Genomic DNA, 17,466 nt, shown 5'->3' with positions numbered 1-17,466 from the left:
GAATAATGTTAGTCGGAGGGGGGTAGCGATCTAAGCCTCTTAGGCTTGGCACAGGAATGAATCTCTCACCCACAGGAAGCAAGTGATAGGACCCACCCAGAGGTAGGAAGAAGTGAATCAAAAAATTACTTATATAATAGATAGCAGAATAAGCGGTCTTGGAGGAAGGGCACGAACGGATTAAGGGAAGGACTCCACTAAGGCTCGAACCCACTCCCATCATCCATGTGGGAGTGTTAATCGGGACACCAGATGTCACTTGACCATAAGGTAGACATTAGGAAATTTGAGAACGATAAAAGGACCGATAAAATAATTATTGGGCCTAATTCGTGATTGATTATTGGATCAATTTAATTAATTGAATTAGGATAATTAAACTAATTTAATTAGTCTAAATAATTTTAATTTTAGGTTATTAAATTAATGAATTAATCAAATGCCTAATTAGATTTGACTAAGTTTTATTATTTAAACTTAAATAATTATAATTAAATTCAAATGCGATGATAGAATCATGAACATGGATGCAAACGTGGCTTGGTTCATTTTAGATAATTGTTGGTATTTATCTTAACAAATTATTTATTTATTTAGATAAATACTAAAGAGTTTGAAATGGAGTGAACTCAAATTCTCACCACTATAAATATAATTTGATTCAGTGTAATAGTGGCTTCATTTTATTCCAAAATCACACTTGAAGACTTGAGAGCACTTTGAAGGCATTGAAGACACTTAGAAGACGGTGAGAATCAAAATCATAGTGGGTGTGTATCATAGTCAGTGTATCTGAGTTGGCTGCATTCAATGTATCTGAGCTGGCTCTGGCTACATGCCAATTGAAATGCCGGGGAGCTATCTGTGTAAATTTTGAATATTTGGTATAATCGGTATCTTCTCCCACCTTCAATCTTCTTTCTCGGCAGTATACATTTGCATTCTTCTTACTTTTCACCTAGGCAGTAATGCAGTATACATTTGCATTCTTCTTATTTTTCACAATGGCGAGTCAGTATATTTGATGTTAACATTGTTAAAATATACATTGCATATATGTATATGTATGACTGGTTCTGTTTTGTGATCGAGTTTGGTGATCAAATTATTTATGCTCAAAATTAAGTAACATGATTGAAACGCTTCCGAGAATCACCTGTGATAGGGATAAAATCCCGATCTACGTAGCTTGGTAGGTTTTACAGGTCTAAGTACATGTACCGGTCTACCTATAGGGACCCTGACCACCTGCCCACCTGCCCGGTCTAACGCGCGTGGACCCTGCCCACCTGCCCGGTCTAACGCGCGTGGACCCTGCCCACCTGCCCGGTCTAACGCGCGTGGACCCTGCCCACCTGCCCGGTCTAAATCTCGACCCGTTCGGGATTTACACCCGGCCTCCACCCGATGGACCACCTTAAGAACCAAGTGCATGCCGCCGGCCCGGAACCTGTCCCCGAGGTCACTTATAATTTAATGCTGGCGGAAGCCCCGCCATTTTTGGCTGTTTCGGAAGCATTTTTGGCTGTTGGACCGCCTTAAGGACCAAGTGCATGCCTGACGCGCGTAGTACATGCCGCCGGCCCGGAACCTGTCCCCGAGGTCACTTATAATTTAATGCTGGCGGAAGCATTTTTGGCTGTCATGTATTTTGTATAATATAGATTTTATCATGCATGTATTTTGTATAATATGGATTTTATTCATACCCCTGTGTATTACTTTATCAACATTTGCATGTGCATGCATGTATTTAGTATAATATGGATTTTATTCATACCCCCGTGTATTACTTTATCAACATGTGCATACATGTATTTAGTATAATATGGTGTAAGGTGTGAAGTTGGATTGATATGGCATGTTAATTGATTTAAAGGTTATAAATGTAAGGTGTGAAGTTGGATATGTTATTGTGCTTATAGATATAAGGTGTGAATTTTGAAGGTTATAGTTATTTTTTAAAAAATCAAGTAGCGGAAAAAGTCACTATTTCTTCTAGCACCTTGTGAACTCGTTGAGTCCATTTCAGAACAGATGTAAACGCATCCAGACTTCTAGAGAAAAGGCTCTTCTTGGGCCCTGGGGGAGAAAAGGCTCTTCTGGGCCCTGGGGCCCAAGGGCGAAGCGGAGGGTCCTGATGGATAATACACTAGGCCTGGACTACATGGACCGGCCCAAGAAAGCAATTGGATCAAGAAAGCCCAAGAAGGACCCTCAACACAAAGCTACAAAAGAGTTCGATAAGGATTGGACTTAGCACTTGTAATATTAGCAAGATTAGGGCTTATTAGTTATAATGTAACAGGGACTCCCAATATGGAGCGGTCCAGGATTCTTATTCCTTCTAGGGCTCTAGACCCAAAATATGTATAAATAGACCCTCCACACCTGGAGAAGAGGAAGCAATTCGGAGCAATACAATACCTATATTTTCTCCACATATTTTTCCTACATATTTCCTATATTCTCGCTATTCCAACAGAAGTCATAAAACCAACATTGGCGCCGTCCGTGGGAATCGATACAAATAGTCTCGTGATCTCTACTTTTCACCATCGATCCTCAATTCAAATCATTCGGACCTGCACTGGTTCCGACTTTCCTAGTGACGTGGTCCCCATATCATCAGGAGGTAATTAAGGAGGTAATTAAGACATACAAATTAGAGAGGTGAAGCATTATTGGTTATTCAAGTTAGAGATTACACGAAACCAAGTAAGCCTTTATCCTTATTCTTGTTTTAATTAAGGATCCATGATCATGAATATTGTTTAGTTGACACTTGATTGAGTTGATTTACATGTGATTCATTGTTAATTGTGCTCCCGCATTCAAGTTATAAGCGCATAAAGGTATTAATTAACATTCGGTATAAGAGCATGCTTATAAATTGATTAATCACTAAAATTAGGGTTCATGATATTTGGGGATTTTTTATAAGGTTTAATTTATTATCACTGCCGTAAGATTTGGTTTGTGATCGTTGATGATTTGGAATCAATAAAATCAAAATCGCATGCTTATGTTTCGTTGGTTATGAATTTATACATATGTACTGTACATTAATGTTGGAATTAAACATTGCTATGTTGAAGTGCATATATTTTGTCCGTACTGTATGTTAATGTTGGAATCCATGATCCATGTATGTACGTACTGTTTGTATATATAAATTGACTTGAATGTTTTGTGAAATCAAATTCAATTAACAAACATATATGTCATGCGTGTACATACATACTGTCTATATATGCATAATATATATGTATATTATACTTGTGGAATTAATAACATATATGTTATAAATGTACGTACTATTATATATATTGATTCAAGCCATGTACCTGCTGTTATGTACGTATTATTTTGTATTCAATGTATATATAACTTGTTGTTGCATGATTTATATAGTATATGGTATGCCACTATTAATCATGTATTATATGTTATAAGAGAATGACATATAAATTAAGATTTGTTTAATCATGTATTATATGTTATAAGAGAACAACATATAAATTAAGACTTTTGAACTAGAGTATGCCTTCGTTATGTTTGACCAAATTACTATTGACAGTAAAGAAGCTTGGAGTGCTCCTGTCGACTTCAGCTTCAAATTTGTGAAACAGTCTGCGATTCAAGTTTTCGATAACATTGTTAGAAAATTTGTTTCTATGTCTGACTGTAAGGAATGCTTGTCCATTCCATTAATCCTTCTTGTAAACGTTTCCGCTTATGATTCAATGAATTAGTCTTGAGATTATTATCAAAAAAAATATAAATTAAGGCTTGATCACATATAAGTTGATTTGGTTGGTTTCTGGAATCGAATATTACGTGTGTACTCCTATTGCTAAGAAACACATACTCACTATGTACTCCTATTGCTAAGAAACACATACTCACTAGGCAATGGAAGACATATACCCACCACCGAGTGGAAGACATATACCCATTAGCCAGTGGCAGACTCGTATTCCCACCACCGTGTGGAAGAAACGCATACTCACTAGGCAATGGAAGACATATACCCACCACCGAGTGGAAGACATATACCCATTAGCCAGTGGCAGACTCGTATTCCCACCACCGTGTGGAAGAAACGCATACTCACTAGGCAATGGAAGACATATAACCTACCACCGAGTGGAAGACATATACACACCACCGAGTGGAAGACATATACCCATTAGCCAGTGGCAGACTCGTATTCCCACCACCGTGTGGAAGAAACGCATACTCACTAGGCAATGGAAGACTTATACTCACAACCGTGTGGAAGACATATACCCATTAGCCAGTGGCAGACTCGTATTCCCACCACCGTGTGGAAGAAACGCATACTCACTAGGCAATGGAAGACATATACCCACCACCGAGTGGAAGACATATACCTATTGGCCAGTGGCAGACTCGTATTCCCACCACCGTGTGGAAGAAACGCATACTCACTAGGCAATGGAAGACATATACCCACCACCGAGTGGAAGACATATACCTATTGGCTAGTGGCAGACTCATATTCCCACCACCGTGTGGAAGAAACGCATACTCACTAGGCAATGAAAGACTTGTACCCACCACCGAGTGGAAGACATATACCTATTGGCCAGTGGCAGACTCGTATTCCCACCACCGTGTGGAAGAAACGCATACTCACTAGGCAATGGAAGACATATACCCACCACCGAGTGGAAGACATATACCTATTGGCTAGTGGCAGACTCATATTCCCACCACCGTGTGGAAGAAACGCATACTCACTAGGCAATGAAAGACATATACCCACCACCGAGTGGAAGACATATACCTATTGGCCAGTGGCAGACTCGTATTCCACCACCGTGTGGAAGAAAACGCATACTCACTAGGCAATGAAAGACTTGTACCCACCACCGAGTGGAAGACATATACCCATTAGCCAGTGGCAGACTCGTATTCCCACCACTGTGTGGAAGAAACGCATACTCACTAGGCAATGAAAAAAAAATGTGTGGAAGAAACGCATACTCACTAGGCAATGAAAAAAAAAATATATTTACAGATTGATCGAAACAAAAAAAGCACAATTATACTTTCCCGAGACTTTGTATTCACAAAATCCCAAGAAAAACAAAAAAGCACAATTATACTTTCCCGAGACTTTGTATTCACAAAATCCCAAGAAAGTGGAGGAAAGTGGAGGACTGGATGATAGATAATACACTAGGCCTGGGCAACATGGACCGGCCCAAGAGAGCAAGTATACTTTCTAGAGACTTCATATCCACAAAGTCTCAAGAAAGTGGGGGACTAGATGATGGATAATACACTAGGCCTGGACTACATGTACCGGCCCAAGAAAGCAATTGGATCAAGAAAGCCCAAGAAGGACCCTCAACACAAAGCTACAGAAGAGTTCGATAAGGATTGGACTTAGCACTTGTAATATTAGCAAGATTAGGGCTTATTAGTTATAATGTAACAGGGACTCCCAATATGGAGCGGTCCAGGATTCTTATTCCTTGTAGGGCTCTAGACCCAAAATATGTATAAATAGACCCTCCACACCTGGAGAAGAGGAAGCAATTCGGAGCAATACAATACATATATTCTCTCCACATATTTTTCCTACATATTTCCTATATTCTCGCTATTCCAACAGGTAGTGTTGGCCTGCCTTTGACTACCCAGAAGTCATAAAACCAACATAAATATATAAAGAAGCCAATCAAAACTTGAATCCAAACATAAATGCCGCAACGATGTGCGAACATGGCCGAGAAATAATGCCGCAACGAGGTGCGGACTTGGGCAAGAAATGTCGCAACGAGGTGTAGACTTGGTCGAGAAATGCCGCACTGCATGAGACATTCATGAATTACGAGGTTATAACACAAGATCAACTAAATTTACCCTAGGAGTATTCTGAGGTGTCGGTCCATAGGAATGTGGTGCTAAGCATTAACTCGATTGATTTTTGTGAAACAACTTAAAACTAAATAAATTTAAACTAAATGCAACAAATGAAGAGAGATATAGAAGATGCAACAAAGGTAAAAGATAGGGGTCGGTCTAATGTCTATATTGAGCCAAACTAAGGTAGAAATGTTGTTTTACCTCTTGCGAATGAAGGAATTGCACTAAAGTTTCCGGTTCCACTCTCGTGATGTACCCGAGTGTACTAACCCTCAAGCTTGCTATATATTCTAGTAGTTTACAAGCAAAACCCTAAGCAATTATCTTACCTAGACGCAAGTTAATCCTACAAGTTATGAGAGATTGCACTAAGCAATCTAAAGACTAGCTAATCCCTAAATCATACCTACTCACGCAGTGTAAAAACGTTTTTACACTTACTCTCGTAACGCAAAAATCTATAGGTGTGTGGCAAGAACGTTCTAGCTATGATTGATTTTCATCGAAACACAACATAACACATAAGCATGTAATTTTAGGCCCTTAATCACACACATCAACAATATATCTTGCAGACAACAACTTTTAGGAGCTAAACTAACCATTCATAATATATTAAGGAACAAATATCAAAATAGACAAATAAACACACTCCATAATCCAAATTAACTTTCCATTAAAAATTCTATTATTTTACCGTTAGAATTGACAAATAACAAAAAAAAAATAAAAAATCAACACACATATATATCTTAACTCATATTTCAAACACATTAGAAATATCGTAAAAATCAAAGGATGTAATATCGTAACTCGAGTTACGATACATATAAGGATTTTTTTTCCTTTGTTATATGTCAATTTAAGGATATCATGGGCCAATAGTCAATTTAGATATCGAACTCTAGGAGGATTTTGATGATATTAAAAATGTAAATTTGAATAAACATTAAAAAAAAAATACAATAACCAACAACTATTAAAGGTAAATTATATTTTTAAAACAAGAAAACAATAAACTGATATGAATAAGCTACTCAAAGTAACTTTTTCATTTTAAACTTATTGACATCAATAAGTCAAGCAGCCTTACCAAACACTCATTTTAGCATTTGACTTGGTAAGTCAAATAGCTAAAGTTAGTTAATCAAATCAAATTTTGGCAGATAAGTCATTTTAGCATTTGACTTGGTCAAATAGCTAAAGTTAGTTAATCAATGTAATTTTGACTTGGTCATACTTTTTTAATTTTAATTTGTTACATCATTGACTTTCATTTGTTTTGAGTTAATACCTCCAATGGTCCTTCAAGTATTAGCGATTTACCGGCTGCGATCCCTCGACTTTTTAACGACCACGTGTCGTCCTCTATGTTTTTAAAAATAACCACCCGTGGTCCTCCGTTAGATTTGCTGTCAAATAGGCGTTAAGTGTGAGGGCAAACCTGTCATTTCACCTCTATTAACTCAAAAACCAGTCAAAATTATAGACACCAAATTCGCCCGTCCGCCTCATGATCCACCTCGGCTGTTTTAGAGCCCTCATGGTCGCGACTGGCAATGGCTTAGTTTCCAAGAATAGAATTTTGATCTAGCAGGTCAAGACTATGACAGGCCGGTATGCTCAAGACATGTTTTCTTATCTTGAATGGTACTACTATTTAGCATTGTGTGTAAATAATAAAACATGTAAATAATGAGATGGACGTACAGCAAGTATAGGCTAGGTCTTGAGTCTTGATTTCTTCCTATGTTTTCTTGGTCCCAAAAGATGGTTGTTGACCTTTGGTTATATGTGCTTGTAAACAGAGCAGAGGAATACTTCAAAAGAGCTGCAAAACGTGGAGCCTAAGGATGCTGAGGCATTTAACAAATATGCAACTTTCCTTTGGCAAGCTAGAAAGGACCTTTGGGTGCTGCAGAAGAGACCTACATACCAGGCAGCCATAAATGCTGAGCCTACTAGTTCCTTCTATGCAGCTTATTATGCTCGTTTTCTCTGGAACACTGGTGGTAAAGACACATGCTTTCCTCTGGATGACTCCCTTGATGAAAATGTCGACGTTTGATCCCAAACAACAGAAATAAACGAACCGTGGATGATAAAGAAAAACAAGAAGAGCAAGGGGGAAGAAAGCAATGCTTTATTGACAAAATGCTATTAGGAAATGAAGAAGACGTAGACCATCATTATTTCTTTTTTGCATGGGCTGTTACAAATGGCATTTTAGGTCTTCAACAAGTAGTAAAGTTCTTTTTGTATTGTTTCAATTATCATTTCAGTGAAATAGGAACGTGTGGGACTCTGAGGGAAAGACTTACTTGGTTCTTTGGCCATTATAAGGTTTATGCTCAGTTGCTCACCGTCAACCAAGAAGAAAATAGTAGGAAAATCCTTGACCTCATAGTTCTCGGCAAGCTCATTCTCTATTTTCAGTTTAATCGCAGCGACGGCATACTGAGAGCTCATTCTCTGTTTTCAGTTCAATAGCAGCGATGGCATACTGAGAGCTCATTTTCTGTTTTCAGTTCAATCGCAGCGACAGCCTACTCAGGTGTGAGAGCCTTACAGTGCCCGCATCAGGGTGCGTAGAACTCCACTAGGTTCTCGAAGTCTTCATTGTCATCCTCAGGTTCGTCGTCGCTTCCGAAGTGGTGAGGATCCGATGGTGAGTGTGCTTCGCTGCGCCATCGTCGTCGGATCCGAGGAAATTGAGGTCTTAATCGTCATCGTCGGTGGTGGCTTTGGCTAGAGATGGAGAAGCTAAAAGGGAGAAGATAACCACATGCAATATAGCTGAAATGACAGGTTTGCCCTCATAATTAACGCTCATTTGACAGCAAATCTAACGGGAGGATCACGGGTGGTTATTTTTAAAAACATGGAGAACGACGCGTGGTCGTTTAAAAGTCGAAGGACCACAGCTGGTAAATCGCTAATACTCGGAGGACCATTGAAGGTATTAACTCATTTGTTTTCTACCATTAATCTTTCATTTAAATTTTTTATTAATAAAGATGGTTAACATGTAATTTATTATTCAATTAAAATAATTTGCATGAGATGGAAAGAAATTGCACGCTGGACAAAAAGGATTGAGTGACAAAATTACATGTTAACCATTTTTATTAAAGGGTTAACTAATAAAACTTTAAATTGGGAACTAATTGTGGCAAACAAATGAAATTTAATGATGTATGTTAGTTCGTGACCTCGGGATAGTCACTTGACGGGCCAACATATAGCCGATCGAATGAATATAAAATGTAAAAAATTAATCTTTATATGTCTTGGCCCATCGAGTGTTTATATAGAATTAACGGAATATGTCATTTTTTTTTAAAAAACAAAAGGTATTTACCTACTAGAAAAATGTGAGCGTTTATTCTTTTTTCTTGAAAAAAAAAAACAATTAACGGAATATGTCATTTTTCTATAGAAATAGAAAATTGAAAAGAGAAGAAAAAAAAAAAGGAAATTAAAGAAATTGAGAACATGTTTATTGCCATTTGTCCAAGTTAGAAAATCGAGATCAATTTCTAAAATTTGGAGAACCACGTTAATGAGTTCTCTACTTTTTTTTTTTTCTTTTCTCATTTCTTTTTCCACAATTTTAGCTTTCCTTCCCCGCTTTTTCCCCAGGTTTTCAGCCTTCGTTTTTTCCCATTCTTTTTGCTTTCTTCCCTCATTTCAGGCTTTCAGCTCTTTCTTTTTCTTTTTTTTTTCTTTTTTTTTTTCACCCTTTTCAGTTTTTCTATTTTTGGTAATGTCTAAAGTAATGCATTTATGCACTTGTAATATTTATTTTAAAAAAATTGTAAAAAGAAGTATTAATATTGATGTCAATTAAAAGATTTCAATTAAAAAATATTAATGATATATTTTTTATAAATTAATTTTATTTGTAAAAAATAAAAATAAATTTAAATTAGAAAAAAAAAAACCTTTAATCCATCATATAACTATTGAATATGTTTGTTATGGGCCTTGCAAAGCCCATTGTATGTGTTGGGTTCATAGCACAATCTGTTAAGTATCCATGGAATTGAAGGAATGGGGGAAAAAGAATACAGAAGAAGAGTATTACGGAGTATAATTATAATTTTAACATTAGTAACAAAATTAAGACTTAAATATAAATAATTTATTTATGTTAATCAATTATTAGTATAATATTCATGTTACTAGCATTAGATCAAAATTATAATTAGAATATTTAGAAATGATGTTTGGTAATTTTTTGCATTTATTCTGATTCTTACGTATAAACAATAATTTGTTAGAAAAAAAATAAATGAAATTTCTCAAAAAAAATAAAAAATGAAATACATATTTAAAATAAGGGTAAAAATGTCCACTTAATTAAAAAGAAATTTTCACTTTTAAAATAATTAAGGAGACTAATATGGTTTCAGGGAAAAAATGCTATAAGAATATAATTTAGGAGAAAAAAAAGTCTCATTTTCCCTAGTCAATTTATACTTGATTTTTTTTTATTTTTTTTTTGGGTGAGGAAATTTATACTTGATTATTCTGAACACATTACCTACTGATTTAATTTATCTATTAAATACCATAATAAACCAAAAATGCAACATTGTCCTACAAAAAGACAATATATAATATTCGCTACTTGACATTTATCATATTTACTACTATTGCATCTTTTTATAAAATACAAATGAAAATATTGCAATAATAGCTAATTGTACCATAATTATTGCTTGTAATGGTAAACTTAAAATAATATTGTAAATAGAGAGAATTTCATTTTTGGTCTTATTACTATTAGGATATTATTGTTAATTGGAGTCTACAAGTTTTAAAACTGTCCGAAGGGACTGAAATTGAAAAGAAATTGAAAAAAAATTGAATAGTTATGAATTTAAATTGACAATTTTAAAACCCGTGGACTCCAATTAACAATACCGCAATAGTTATATGACGAAAAGTGAAATTTTCTCTTATAATTATTTTACAATAATGATTTTAATAGATGACCACTAATAGTAGAGTTGTGGTGACCAAATTAATTTATCATTCACAAGGTTATGGTCAAGGTGAAGTTAATATGTAGAGAATATCCAAATTTGTATATTCGCATATGCATGTTATAATATTCAGTGAATATAAAATAAATAGAATATAAATATTCAACACATTCAAACAATTGCAAACCATTAATCCATTATATGTTATAGAAGTATTATATAAAACCATCCCAACCACTTGAATTAAAACATATCTACATTTAAAGCAAATTAAAATAATTCTTTTATTATTCTCTCTTTGGGTCAAGGTGCGTGTAATTTTTTATAAGAAGGATACAAGACGATATTACAATCTCAACTTTATAAATATATATTTACATGTAGTAAAAGTAATACGGTATAAGGATAATTGAAGGTAAAAATGGAATTGCTTATATAAGAGAAGTAAGTGTTCATATCATAGTCTTAAATCATGTTTTAATGAGCACACAGTTTTATGGTTCAACGTTGTTTATCAAATGAATAATTAAAAAAAAAAAAAAAAAAAAAAAAAAGGAATCTGAGCCCTGTGGTGTACTTATCTGTCACATGTGAGAAGTACGGAGTTTGGTTGACAGCTCATATCACGGCGCCAATCATTCATTCTGCTTCTGCTGTCCGTATGTATGTATGTTCTGAATCTTCCATGTGCGCTTCCATCCCTTTTCTGATTCCCGCCCTCTTATCTTCTTTGTCTTTTTTCGCCGTCTTGTCTTCTCCTTCTCCTTTTTTCTTATCCCTATACACACTTCCATATAAGCTCCACAAACACTACCATGCAACCCAACCGACACCCCAAAATTACGCTTGTCGAAAAGAAAAAAATTCAAAATAATCTTTTTCTTTAGTACTACCGACTCTAACTTTAATCCATCAATGATTCACATAAATATTACTCCGTATTAATTTTTCATTTTTTTTTATAAAATAAACTATTTTAATTTCTCGGTAACAGTAATATAACTGTTTAAGTCTATCATATTTACATTATACAAAAGTAGTCTATTAATTTTTTTTCCTAACAAGGGAGTCTGATCTGTTAGTTTTTTTAAAACCAAAGAACAACCGTAAATTAAGTACTGAGTAAGCCTAAAATACAAGCAGGTGGGAAGAGACTCACGAACCAAAGATAAATGAAGAACCAGTTGTCCTTGCAAGAGCAGGGAGTCTGTTAGTTAATATATAGATAATGTTGTAATTGATAAAAAGTTAGAAGGTTAATAATATTTACCTAAAAATTTAGTGATTAAAATTGTTATTTTGTATAAATATGGGGGCGGTAATGCCATATTCCTATTTTAAATATTTTTTTGTTTCTCAATTCAATGAGCAGTTGAGCTACTTGAGCACGAATTATACTGCAAGCAGCAAGTTTAATTTAAAATTATTTTAATTATTTTAGTTTTTGAATGTATGATTTTACTTTTAATTAAATAATTGCATTCATTTTCATTTGATTCCAACGTCACTCATCTCAACCAATATATAACTATTGACAATTTGCATATATTAATAAATATATAAATTTCCAATAGGGACTGTTTCTAGATATTAGTTAAAATTATTTGGCATAAATTATTCTAATTTAATTTTTCCTCCTTTCCATTAAGATGTGAACGTGCAAACTTTAAAATACACTACTGAATGTTACAAAGTGAATTTATGATATACATACAAGTACAACTCAAAAGTAAATTTCAAAAATTATAAAAGTATACAACAGAACTTTAAATGTGAAGGTGCGATCGTGCGTAAAATTGTAATGCATTTGATGAAAGCGGAGTTAATTCTAAGAATGGTCCATTAACTATTGGTATTAACAATTTTTATCCATGGTTTTCAATTGGATCATAAAAGATAGATTGACTATTGACATTTATCAATTTTTGTCCTCGATCGACTTTCAGTTTGATTATAAATGGTTTTTTGACTATTGATTTTGTTCCAAATTTGATCATCCAGTTAAATATCCATTTAACTGGATATTTAATGGTTCTTTGACTAATAAACATTAAATTTAATACGGAGTAATAATAATGTTAAAATTGGCTTTTTGTTGAGATGAGCAAATTGGGTTCATAAACCTAATATATTGAGTTCTTCATTAGTAAGAATATGAATAATCAAAATTGTACATTATTACTCTTAAATTTAATGCTTATTAAATGAATATTTAATTGGATGACTGAATTTTGAACAAAATCAATAAGCAATAATAGGTCATTTATGGTCAAATTGAAAGTCGATAATGAAAATTGATAAAAGATTATCAATAGTCCGGTCCAATTGAAAGTCAGGAATAAAAATTAATAAATATCAATATATAGTTAATGGATCATTCTTAAAATTAACTCATGAAAAGCATAAATTGAATAGCTAACTACTTACAATTTTCTTTTAGCATTCTTGGCACTTGAATAATGTTGATGTAAATATTGTTTTCTTGTACGACGCAAGGACAATAATGTACACCGAAACCATATTATAAAATATAGAACTAGCTAGCTCATTGGAACACAAGATTCTCACATGCATATGGTACGGTCTAAATTAAGATTTATTATTAGTCAAGTAATAGGTGCAACATGTCTTTGGACAAAGCATTTGCATTATTAATTAGTCAAATAAAAACACTACTACTTGCACTTTTCCTTCCTATTTTATTACATATGTCTCTGTCCGTCTCGCTTTAAAAAATATCTTCCAACCCTTAGCTAACAATTTGGACCAAAAGAGCTGGCTTTTTGGTTGAGTAAGAGGCCAATATCACTAATTAGACAAATATTGACAAGAAACTAGGAAAATTATAACTCTTGCGGTTTGAGGTAGGACAAAATTTATTATATATATATATATATATATATATATATATATATATATATATATATATATATATATATATATATATATATATATATATTTTTTTTGTGTCTCAAATCTTTATCTTGATTGAAAATATTTTAAAAATTATTTGATCAAAGCTTATATATATCATGTTTTGTTAACATTGTATGTAGTAAAATGTCTCGACTACACAATTATTGTCTAGATTATAAAAAAAAATGCTCAAATTTGTAGAATCATGAAATAACAATCTTATGAAAGGAACCCTAATTATATATAATGTCCCTAAAAATGCTCAAATTTGTACAAACTTGTGTATTGGTTTGTAATGGATGAATCGGTTGAGGTGTTTCAGTGTTTGATCGTCTTCTTAACTCCAAGGGTCCATATTACTTATCCAATTCCAAACACTACCCAATCATCATTTTTATATTTTCTAACGTGCCAAATAATATAATTGTAGTAAAAAATCTAAATTATGAATAATCATGCATATATGTACTTTTGAAAAACATATATTTTTAAATATTAAATTATATCTAGTTTTACTCTCAAATATCACGATCTCACACGTTAAAATAACTATAGTCATTTATTGTACTTGGCTATATTTCAAATTAAATCACAGTGACGAATGATTGATTGGGATGGAGTTGATCCACCCTATCGCACATTATATCCTATGTTATGAAAGTACGTACGAGGTATTGGTATTGAAAGGCAATGCCTGTTTCTAGCAACGTTAGTGGTAACAAAACCTCGGGATGAAGTTATATATTGCCACCTAGCTAGGTAAATTGAATGTGTTGGTTATTAGCTATAGGTTGGACCTAACCTGATCTAGCTGAGTGTAAATCGTGAGCCTTCGTACATGGATCAGGTGGTAATAATTAGTTCACCACACTATAATACTATATTATAATACCATGTTAGTTTGTCTGTTGGTAAATAATCTAGGCATGTAAAGCAATGCTGATAAGTTTAGATTATCCTTACAAGTATATCTCACTTTTAAAAGTAAATTATACATTCACATCAGTAAATTAAATTTGAAATTACTTCGACCCGGGTTCTCTTCAAATTCTTTCCCACACAGAGAGTTCACTAGCTTGCCACTTAAGCTACCCCATTGGGTTTGAAATTACTTCACTATTTTCTCTATATCCCTTCAATACTCTCTCACTATAAAAAACGGTCTCACCTTCACATCACAATAATAAACTCATATATTTTTCAATAAATAAATACATATAATATCAATAAAATATATATTAGAAAAGCACTTTTGCTGCCAAATAAAAATAGTGAGTTGAAAGCTTGCTAAATTAGCAAGCTTTCACCCTAGTGACAATAAAAGAAATTAAAAAATAATTATTTTGTTACCAGTGCACTTCACTTAGCAAGTGATAAACTTGCTGGGTTAAGATTTGCCTTATTTCCTTGTACGTTTCCCTGCAAAAAACATTATGTTATATATGTTTTTCTCATCCCAATTATACTATCATTGACATCACTTGTGAAATAAGAAGGTTGTAATTTGGAAGGAAAATACTATATGTATTCTTATTCATTACTCTTAATTTTTACTCTTATAATTAAAATTTTAGGGTCACACTTGTGTGAGACCGTCTCACGGATCATTGTTTGTGAGACGAGTCGGGTCGGATCAAAGCTTGTTATTTTAACATAGACACTTATAATGGAATTCACATAAAAAAAAAGATTATTAGTATCTGTCAGATTATAATTAAAGTAAGGATTGAGAGTAAATGTAAATTGAATCTAGCTAGAGATTTTGCAAGGTGTGTTTGAATATTCCATTTCCAACTCTCACTGCATTCCTACACCTAGTAATAATTGTTGGAAAATTTGTGAGTAATTATTTTGAGACTTAATTTTGAGCAAGTTTACTTATAATTATAATCAAGTAAAAATGATAAAGAATTTTATATGAGGAAAATGACACTTCTGGCCATTGAATTTTGTCACTTTTCAAAATTTGATCCATGTAAGTCTCTCTTAATTTTTTATAATGTTGCACTTTTAGTTCCTATTGTTATATAATTGTTAAACTCCATTAATATATGAGTTTAATTTTGTCATTTAGAATAAATTTTTACAGCTAAAAAAATGACATTCACATGAAGAGAATGAAGTTTTAACCATGAATGTTGATTTTAAATAACAAAATAACCTCATAAAAATAATTGGTTAATGAAGTTTGGTAATTAAGAATTTTATGGTACATTATTTGATATATACTATCAAATAATATACCTACAGTACAAAAATAATGTACCTTCAGTGTACTTTCTATTTTTGGTCCACACAGCTGTGTGGACCATGGTCCATGTAATAATTTGCCGCAAGGTACATACTGAATGTTCACAATTTTAATTGTGAACATTCAATATATAAATTGTAAATATTTAATATATAAATTGTGAATATTTAACATGTATTTATGTTTTTTGACTCGGACTCACATTGCAAGGTAGAGCCATGCTCATACCCATAGAATAATTTGCCCATTTCATTAAGATTGATAATAATGATAGATAAAGTCCATTTCCCATTTGTTTAAACAAATGATACGTTATATGCAATTTCACCTACCATATATCTTTCTTTTTTTTTTTTTTTTTAAACACCTACCATATATCTTAATTATTTAATTTGTTGTCATATCGTAGCTAGCTAGCTCAGGGACATTGATGTTTACGTCCTTAATTAAATTTGTCAATATTCGGTGGCCAGATTCACGCGTCTTAGGCATAACCATTTCTTCTCCTTCTTCTCTTTTTTCTTCTTTTTTCTTTTCTTTTCTTTTTTTTTTTTAATTAAGGTTTTCAGCTTTGCTGAGTTATTATTATTATTATTATTATTATTATTATTATATCATCCATGTTTTCAGCTTTGTAGAATTATATCTTGAACCTGGCCTAGCTATGAACGCGCTTCTAAATTTATGTCGTTGAAAACAAGTTTAGAGTGAGACTTCTCAACCATTAGTTACACAAATGCTTTCTCATCATTTCGTGTATTTACAATTGTATTACTCGGTCTATCTCTCTGACCTTGATTTCATCAAAATATAAATGTTGAATGGAGAACTCCATATTTCATATATTAATCAAAGGCATAACCCCTATTTATACAAGACTATACAATACTAACTAAGGTAAGTATAGGAAATAAATCTCTAAGAATATGTACATAATCCCTAAGATCATATTGAATATATTTCTACCATATAATGTGTAACAATAAACAAATGAAACCCAAAACAGAAATGTGTTGACTTTCATGTTAAAACTATCGTAATGAAGAAGAATAAGGTAAGCAAACTCAGCTTATATTTTAGAATAAGAAGAAACCCCCGACCCCACAAAAGAAAAAGCGAAATTAACCCACCCGTCTTTGATAAGAACAACAACAATATATCACAAGAATAAACATTTGGACAACTTGATCAGATTGTTAACTTAATAACCACAATATTACCAGTCTGATTATCAATGGGAGTAGTCTATTGCCTTTTTTTGTTTGTACACGCTCTCACGCATGTCATGTCATGTAGAGGTGAAAAGAATAAAAATTATATTGTGAAAAATAAAAGAAAAATATTTCCACAAAAAAAAAAAATAAATTTCAAGCTGTTGACAATGAATTGATCAATTTTCTTGCTATT

General features: G+C 33.1%; 1 long non-coding RNA gene across 1 annotated transcript; it reads left to right on the top strand.

The window, feature by feature from the left end:
- The first annotated feature begins 681 nt into the window (after positions 1 to 681).
- On the top strand, positions 682 to 2,067 carry LOC116009809. Its single transcript, XR_004096852.1, has 2 exons — positions 682 to 893; positions 2,033 to 2,067. It is a non-coding gene; the product is annotated as an uncharacterized LOC116009809 (long non-coding RNA).
- The last annotated feature ends 15,399 nt before the right edge of the window (positions 2,068 to 17,466 follow it).

This window comes from Ipomoea triloba, chromosome 2 (genome assembly GCF_003576645.1).
Source record: "Ipomoea triloba cultivar NCNSP0323 chromosome 2, ASM357664v1".
In the NCBI taxonomy this organism is placed as follows: domain Eukaryota; kingdom Viridiplantae; phylum Streptophyta; class Magnoliopsida; order Solanales; family Convolvulaceae; genus Ipomoea; species Ipomoea triloba.
Note: the sequence above shows the minus strand (reverse complement) of the source record. Positions and strands in the feature narration are given on the sequence as shown.